This window comes from Barbus barbus (genome assembly GCF_936440315.1).
Source record: "Barbus barbus genome assembly, chromosome: 2".
Classification (NCBI taxonomy): Eukaryota; Metazoa; Chordata; class Actinopteri; order Cypriniformes; family Cyprinidae; genus Barbus; species Barbus barbus.
The window spans coordinates 43,765,274-43,773,743 of record NC_136730.1 but is presented as its reverse complement, the minus strand read 5'-3'; the positions used below and the strand labels follow the sequence as shown (position 1 = coordinate 43,773,743).

The window sequence follows — 8,470 nt, the reverse complement described above, 5'->3', positions numbered from 1 at the left end:
ATTAAGTAAAGATCATGTTCCATGACGATAGTTAGTAAATTTCCTACTGTAAATATATCAAAATTTATTTTTTGACTAATAATAAGCATTGCTAAGAACTTCATCTGGACAACTTTAAAGGTGATTTTCTCAATATTCTGTTTTTTTTTGCACCCTCAGATTCATATTGTTCTATCCTAACAAACCATACATCAATGGAAAGCTTATTTATTCAGTTTTCAGATGATGTAGAAATCTCAATTTCAAACACTTATGACTGGTTTTGTGATCCAAGGTCACATTTGACCAAAATCCACATTGGATCGCAGTCAGAAGTTATTACAAACACACAATGGCGATTGATAGTGACATTTAAATGAAAGTGTTGTATTAATTGTAGCTATAATTTCTCTGTTACCCATATACGATTATATTTCAGGATGTATTTTATCCAAAGAAATCCCATATGAAAATGTATTGTTTTCTAATAGAATTTATATCAGGATCAGAAGGATGTGAATGGGTAAGCCATGTAATGCCAGAGTAAACTAATGCAACAACTTACAAATCGATGTTCAGATCATCTTTTCTCCTGACAAAATCAATGTAATAGCAATATAACAGCACTGGTGTCTTTATGTGATAGAGCGCCTGCCTCCCATGCCGGAGACTGCGGTTTGAATCCCGCTCAGAGTGGGGCGAGTAGGACCGCAACATTGGTGCCGTGACCCGGATGGGAGTGAGGCTTAGGGGGGTGAGTGTAGCAGAGGCCAGTGGATAAGTGCTGTGCAGGTAAAACCTCACATCCCGATCTCAAGTGGCGCTCTAGCGACAGATACTAGAGGCCGTGTCCTTTAGCCTCCTTGTTAGAGCACCCGCCTCTCACGCCGGAGACCGCGGTTCGAATCCTGCTTGGAGTGAGGCGAGTAGGACCGCAATATAAGGACAAAAGTGTTGGGACACCCCCTTCTTTAGAACAGAAAAAGGCACTAACAAAACTGTGGCAACAAAGATGCAAACATAATTTATGTATTTAAAAATTGTATTTCCATCTCTGGTGCAACAGTTTTGGACGTGTCTAAAATTACAGTACCCTTATGTACAAGCCATTGGTGTTTGGTGATGAGTTTTTGGCTCAAGGTCTGCATATAAAGTCACACCAGAGGTGTTCAGCTGGGATCAGGACTTGGCTTTCTGCAGACCAGTCAAGTTCTTCCACACTGACTCAATCAATCGTGTTTTTGAACCGTGTCTTATACACAGAGACACTGTCATGTTAGAATAGAAAAGGGTTCTGTCCAAACTGTTGCTATAAAATTAGAAGCACACAATTCCCTAGAATATCATTATATGCTTAAACATTAAGATTTGTACTCATAAATGACTAAAGTAGACAAACATGTTCATTAGACTGGGGTGACCCAATACTTTTGGCAATATAGTGTATGTTTTTTAGATAAATGCATATAAAAACAGTTTTTTTTTTTAATTAAAGGTCAGGTTAACCAAGTGCATCTAAGAGCTACTTTGTGTTTGGCAATTATAATAATAATAAATACATAAATGAACATATTATCCTGCAATGCTTATTAATGTTTATGTTTGTGTATTTGCCAGTACATAAATTATATTTATGATAGTGCAACTTATTCAGCATATTTTGTCCCTACAACATAAATTGTTGTTCCTTCATCTTAAATCAGACTTCCTGACCAATACATGCTAATATCTGTGTCCTATATATGCAAATGCTTACATGTTAGTTCCCAATCAGCAATGCAGCATTGGTGGTGTTTGAGGAGATTCCCCCTGCTATAAAGCACTTTGAGTACCCATAAAAGCGCTATATAAATATAATAAATTATAATGATCTATGTGTAGATTCTTAAATACAGGACAACAACAAGAATGAAAATTCATAAAAATGCTGTAGGTTAAACATTAAATAGCCAGATTCAGTTTTATTAATTTTGATTCCTTTCTCTCTTCATTTACATATAGCATAATAATGTTATTGACAGAGACATTCTCCTCAAAGTAATGTAATATTACACTATTAAATTAAAACAACTTATTTTTGCATCTATGAAAAGTTTGCTATCAATTAATCTATTTTTAGCTACCAATTAATCATGCATGAACCTGAAACAGGTGAGAAAGCAGAGAGGCAGCAGGATAATAATATTGTCACTATGAAATATTTATGATGCTTGATAATGCATCCTAAATGTTTTATGTAATGTAAACATAAATGACAAAAAGACATGCAAGAGTCTCCACTGAAAGTTCAAAATATCCACAAACATATAAGCAAAGCACATGAGACGTGTGTAAAGAACATTATTAGCTTCAATAAATAATATTTTCTGAAAAACTGTGTGGTTTTATCCACACCCAAATGCAGTTGCTAAAATTCGCAAGGCCCAAAACAACAATAAAAGAGGTCAAATAAGGCATTAATGTAGCCTGCTGTGTATTTGCAGTGTTGGGAAGGTTACTCCTTTCATTTATTTGAGGGCTTAATCATTAAACTCTACATGAATGTCTTAAGGAAAGCTTTGTGCGAATATATTAAAATCTAGAATGATCATAGCAACAAAAAGCTGTACTAGGCTTTTTTTTTAATCAAATGTAAGAAAATTGGAAGTGAAACTGAAACTTGAATCAGCGGGCTGAGAATGGGGTCTCAGTAATTTCCCATATCAGAAAGAGGAAACAGGCAGTGCGTAAATAACCTAATGTGTTAAATGCACAACATAATTAACACGAAATTCACAACTGCAGTTGCCCTCCAATCCAACGAAATATTTATTCCGTGCAACTTTCTGCCTTTGCAATGAGGGAGAAGCACCGATTCTGGCATTCGATTCTGCTGCATTTGCTATTTTGCCTTCAAATCTGCACTAAGCAGAAAACCGGTCTCTTTCAAGAGAGGAGAGTGTGAAATAAGATCAGGACACTCGCTGAACCGTGTGTGTGTGTGTGTGTGTGTGTGTGTGTGTGCATGTTTATGTGGTTTATGAGGACACAAATTTGTATAATGGCATGGGTATGACAGAGGTATTACAATATGAAGGTGGTTTATGAGGACACTGCCTATGTCCCCGTAATTCAAAAGGCTTAAAAAACATACTAAATGGTGTTTTTTTGAAAATCTAAAAATGCACAAAGTCTCCTGTGAGGGCTAAGTTTAGGTGTAGGGTTGGTGTAGGGCAATAGCACACACAGTTTGTTCAGTATAAAAACCATTACGCCATATGGAGAGTCCCCATAAACCACAAAAACCAACGTGTGTGTGTGTGTGTGTGTGTGTGAGCGAGAGAGAGAGAGAGAGAGAGAGAGAGAGAGAGAGAGAGAGAGAGAGATGAAACCGTCAAATCCTCGTCGTTCACCTTTAAAATACATCACCGCAGTGTTTGCGTATTGGAGCTTGGCTGGCGCGCGCATCGGAAGGGCTCGCTGCACCATTGCACCTGTTCTCGAGGTTGCAAATCACAGGAAGTCGCTGTGCAAAAACGACACATTCGTCGAGCATGATTTAGCCTAAAAGACGTCAGTTCGACAAGAATTACGCGAGGGGGGAAAAAGAGAGAGCGGAAGAGACCAGACAGCTGTCAGACATCGCTTTGTTGTCGGTGAGTTTCGTTCGAGGACGCGGTTTTAATGCGAGTGACACCGAATGCCACTGATGCAATCCTGTAAGTGAGAAAGGATATGCTGTTCGCTTCTTTGTTCGTCCTGTTCTGGTTGGCATTGCTGAAATGTAGCAGGCAATGATTCATATCATCGTCTATTTAGTGCAAGCAGCCTTTGTTGTTATAGCTGCTCATAAACGCTCAATTTATCGTAAAGAGATTTGTTTAAGCGTTGATGAGTCGGAGGCAAGCAGATTGTTAACTGTCTGCATCCACACTGCTCTTATTGCACTGCCCTCTTTTTTTTTTTAGCGACATTTGGATGCAATTTAGTGCATGGATGCTCATAGGAAAGAAACGGCTCTGATTACTAGTGCAAATTTAGATATTTATAATGCAATTTTGAGAAGCGATGCACCAGTTTGTCATAGGCATGGGTTTGTTTTCTTTTTATTTATAACAAAATATTTAGTTAGCATGTTAGTGAAGCATGGATGTGCTACACTGATAAAGAGGAAAAAAAGCAGTATCGGATCTGTATCGGCTGATATGCAGAATTCAGTTATCGGGATATGTTTTAGTCTCAGTTGACTTCCCTTTTTTAATTTTAGAGATCTACAGTTGAGTTTTCACAAGTCTAATTTAAGAGCTGTCTAATGATATGAAGACAAAGAAGAAAAAATCACATTCAGGTTATTCTTAATTTACAGATATCAGTAATTCAATATGACTAGACTGTAATTCTATTATAATCTGTAATTACTAGTGATTCAATTTTGGCTAGTCAGAATTATATTTGTACTCGTCAGTTTTAAAGATTACATTTACAATAAAATTAGAACTAGTATTTTTAAGATCATTAGCATTATATACAGTATAATCAAATTCATTATTACTAACAAAAATGTAATTAAAGAATTATGCGATAGAAATTCTTACTCGTCAGAATCACATCTTGCAGCTTTCTATTCACAGGCAACTCATTATGGTAATTGCATCTCATGAATATTTATTGGGTCTTTTATAAAAGGCCAGGCGGGAAAGTGTTGGGGCAGTGGATGAGGCCAAGAATGAGTTAAAGCAGTTGCAGAGCATTAACATTGATTTTCAAAGAGTTCTCTGTATCTCTGGGAGTCAGCTCAAAGTATGGACTGTACTATAGTATTTTGGATGGATGGAGGAATGTTGAATATGCTGGCTAAATGTCAATATCCATAAATGTCTACCTTCAGCAATGTTTGGAAAAAAAAGATGTGTAAACAGTTTGTTTTGCATTTGATGAAGAGTAAAAATTTGGTTGCAGACCTTTATAATAGAAATGATGACTTGTTAATGTCATGATTGAGAATGAAAATGTTTGTTTTTACTGCTAAAAGTAAAATGTATATATTTTTGTCTGTAATTTAATTCTAGAGCTCTACAATTTAATTTTTTTTTTTTTTTGCAATAAAGTGCTGTGGTAGAGTTCTGTATTTGGAGTTTTTAGTAATAAGTCAATAAGAGAGTTTTAAATAGGCTTTTTACAAATGCAGTTGTAAAGCTCATGATTTGTCGAAATTAAATTGCAACAAAGAACACTGGTGACATTAAAATACAAAACTGCTTGCCATATATATTTTTTAAATCATTTGCACAATGGGCACCATAATAATTCGGATGAGATTTAATTTTGTTGTTAAAATAAACGTTATCAGGCATGTGTCTGTGATCTTAATCTTCTTTTCCTCCTTTCCCCAAGAAACCAGAATGCAGAGATAGAGATCCTGAATGAAAGAGGGTGTGTGCAGAGCAAATAGCAAGGCAAAAATCATGCAACCTGGACTTAAAAAACTTGGCAAACAATGTTACATATTTTATGAGTACTTTCCGATGTATTGGCAAAGTTTGCAGGAAGCCCCCTCCTCCTGTGAGCAGAGCAGCTATTGTGCAGGTCAGCTGGGTGGATGTGGTCCGATGTACGCCATAGTCTCTATGCTATTTGTGTGTTCTACCTTTTCACGTCATGCTTGCACTGGTAGTTAAATAGGCCTCTGATTCCCCCCATATTTTTCAAGACAAATGTGCATGATTTGTTAGATAAATGTGTGTGTCAGGCATTACATGCTGAATTACACATTTTGAATGTACATATAACATTGAAGTTCTTACATGGTTTTTGTTGTTGTCATTGTTCTTAATATGAGCAGTCCCTGGTCCAAAAAGAGGCTGCATATGCAGTTCAAATCAATTGTATGTCTGTGTGTGTAAATTAGGAACGGGGCACGTTTGGTTACATCTTAATTTGGCGGTTCACTATAAATCTTAATCTTTTAGGTGAGTGGTAAGAAGACCAGCTGTGTTTGGGAGCTGTACTCTGTAATGAGCTATAGCCCGATGCTTGTGTCACCTCTGCAGGGTCCATCACTGCCTAGGGAAGGTTAACATGTTTTGTGAGAATTTACTTAGTAAATGGAAGTAAATGTGTTCTGGAGCAAACAAGGCCTAGATTGGAGTATTGCAGGGTGATAAACGATATCATATCGAGATTGTGATGAAATGCATGTCAATAATGACGATAAGCTCTCGGCATTTGTGCTCAATATGGATTAATGTACTGTAACAGCAGAAATAAATGTCACAGCAGCCAGTCAGTGCATGTAGCTACTGTAATAAGTCTGCAGTCTTTGTGTAAATGTGTGGTATATTTTCCTCTGATACACAAACTCAAACTCACATTTCGCTCATGTTGCTTTCAGCATCTGCACCTCAGTATATGGGCACATGTACTCATGAACTTCATTTCCAGAGCTGCTCTGTGAGCCACTTCAGCAGCTTTACACTGTTTCATTTGAGAAAAAACTACTGTCAAATACACTCTGAAATTCATCAGACAGATGAATCTTCATGGCAACCTGCCAAAAGAAAAGTTTGGTTTAATTTAAGAAATTATGACAGAAATATTGTATACTAAAATTTACTTCTCAAGGTATTAATAATAATAATAATAATTATTATTATTATTAAGGAATATCATTAAATCAAAACATTTTTAATCCATGTTTTAATGTATACTCTTCTGCAATACAGCATCTTATTTGACAAAAAATAAAAATGCATTGTTTTGTTGTGAATTAAATATTAGATTTTCATTATATTATATTATATTATATTAGATATTATATTATATTATATTAGCTTATTCATTTTTTATTTTAAAATGATCATAATTAAAAATCATAAAACAGAATTCTGAAAAAAAAAACAGACTTTAGTGGAAAATAAAATGGATTTTATGGGGCACTAAATGAAAAGGTTATTCTGTGCAGTTTAATTGCTGTTAGCAAACTAGTTATTTTTATATTCATTTTCAAGGTTTAGCAAATAGGTGGAAAGCATTTCCTTCCTCATTAAAGGAGTCATGAACTGAGAAATCTAATTTCCCTTGATCTTTTGACATATAACAGGTCAATGTATTGCAAAAACATCCTGTAAGTTTCAAAACTCAAAACTTTCTCGTTAGTTTAGAAACAACTTTTATTGAAACCAAGCCCAGAAAACGACTCGTTCAGAATGTGCCACTTTATAATAGTGTTGTTAAACACGCCTCCACAGAAGATCAACGCCTACTTCTACATCGCTGCCTGTTTAGCTCCGCCCACTGATACGCACTTGTAGTAGGAGGACATACCAGAGAGATGTAAACACAGGATTACTCGATCAACTCAACCATACAGATGACATTACAAGATTACAAGGCACGATGTGTGAAAAATAGTCTTTGAATTGCCTTCGTGGTGATCCTAACACTGTATCTAGATCAGACGTGAGCACTGTTGCGCATCCATTTCTCTTTCAGGTCAGAAGCAGTGCGAATGCTTGCAGTACGTCAGAAATAGAATGCGACATTAGTTAACTGATGGAGATTTGTCGTGTCCGTGCCACAACCATTGTAAACATAATTGCTGATTATAATTGGTTCTGTTGTGTATAGTCACAATGTGCCGCTTGCGTCCGGTATAAACACGGAGTAAAATTAGCAAAGAGCTCCAGATCTCGCCAGTGAAACACTGTTTGTTTGTTTGCTTTACTTTACTACAGATTGATTTTTAACAAGACAGTATGATGCAGGCTTTTCAGAGAGACTGAATGTAAAAGATAATGCAGTGCTGATTATTTTGGATCCAGTAGTAATGTTGCAACACATAAGTTTGAGTAAAGGTGTTTTTACTACTATTGCATTGTCTGTTCCAGACGGTTTGATATATACTGAGTATTAATAGGTTTTTAACTGAAGTTACCAGGCCCGGATTGGCTAATCGGGAGCACTGGGAGGATTCCCGGTGGGCCAGTCTGTTTTTTTGGTCGCGAGGGCCGCGGTGTTGTCATGCCACTGGGTTGATGTGGATGCTGTCCCTAGACTGCCTGCATTCATAGCAGCCCCACTCTTTTTATCTATTATTTTCTCGCAGCCCTTATTATTATTTTCACCAGACCATATCAATAACAAATTCTCAATTGATTATTAATCATTCTTTTTGCGCAAATCATTGTTTTGTGAAGTAGCCGTTTGCGGAAAGCTTTAAGACCAAGCGGAATCCTCTGCCGGTTGCTCCTGCTTCCAAGTATATATCGCTGCAGCCCGGAGACCTTTAAGTGGGAGCAACTTATCTCCAAGTGGGAGGGACTTATGCCGCAAGTAGGTTGGGACAGCTCCAAGAGGGAGGGTAGGCTTAGGGTTGGGTTTGGTGTAGGGCATATTAACAAGGCCCAAACCATTTGGAGCTGACCGCCCATTTGGAGCTAGTTCCTACCTCCGTTTATGTCTATCTCCCTGCTTCACAGCGTGCGGGTTGCACTAACGGAAACCTGCACCATCT

At 37.0% G+C, this 8,470-nt stretch overlaps 1 protein-coding gene across 1 annotated transcript in view; it reads left to right on the top strand.

Moving 5' to 3' along the window:
- Positions 1-3,404: 3,404 nt before the first annotated feature.
- Positions 3,405-8,470, top strand: part of LOC306878081 (signal-induced proliferation-associated protein 1-like) — a 41,278-nt gene continuing 36,212 nt past the window's right edge. Inside the window, exon 1 of the mRNA XM_079430183.1 lies at positions 3,405-3,614. The gene's annotated coding sequence lies outside the window, so the exon portion shown is untranslated. The remainder of the gene's footprint in view (positions 3,615-8,470) is intronic.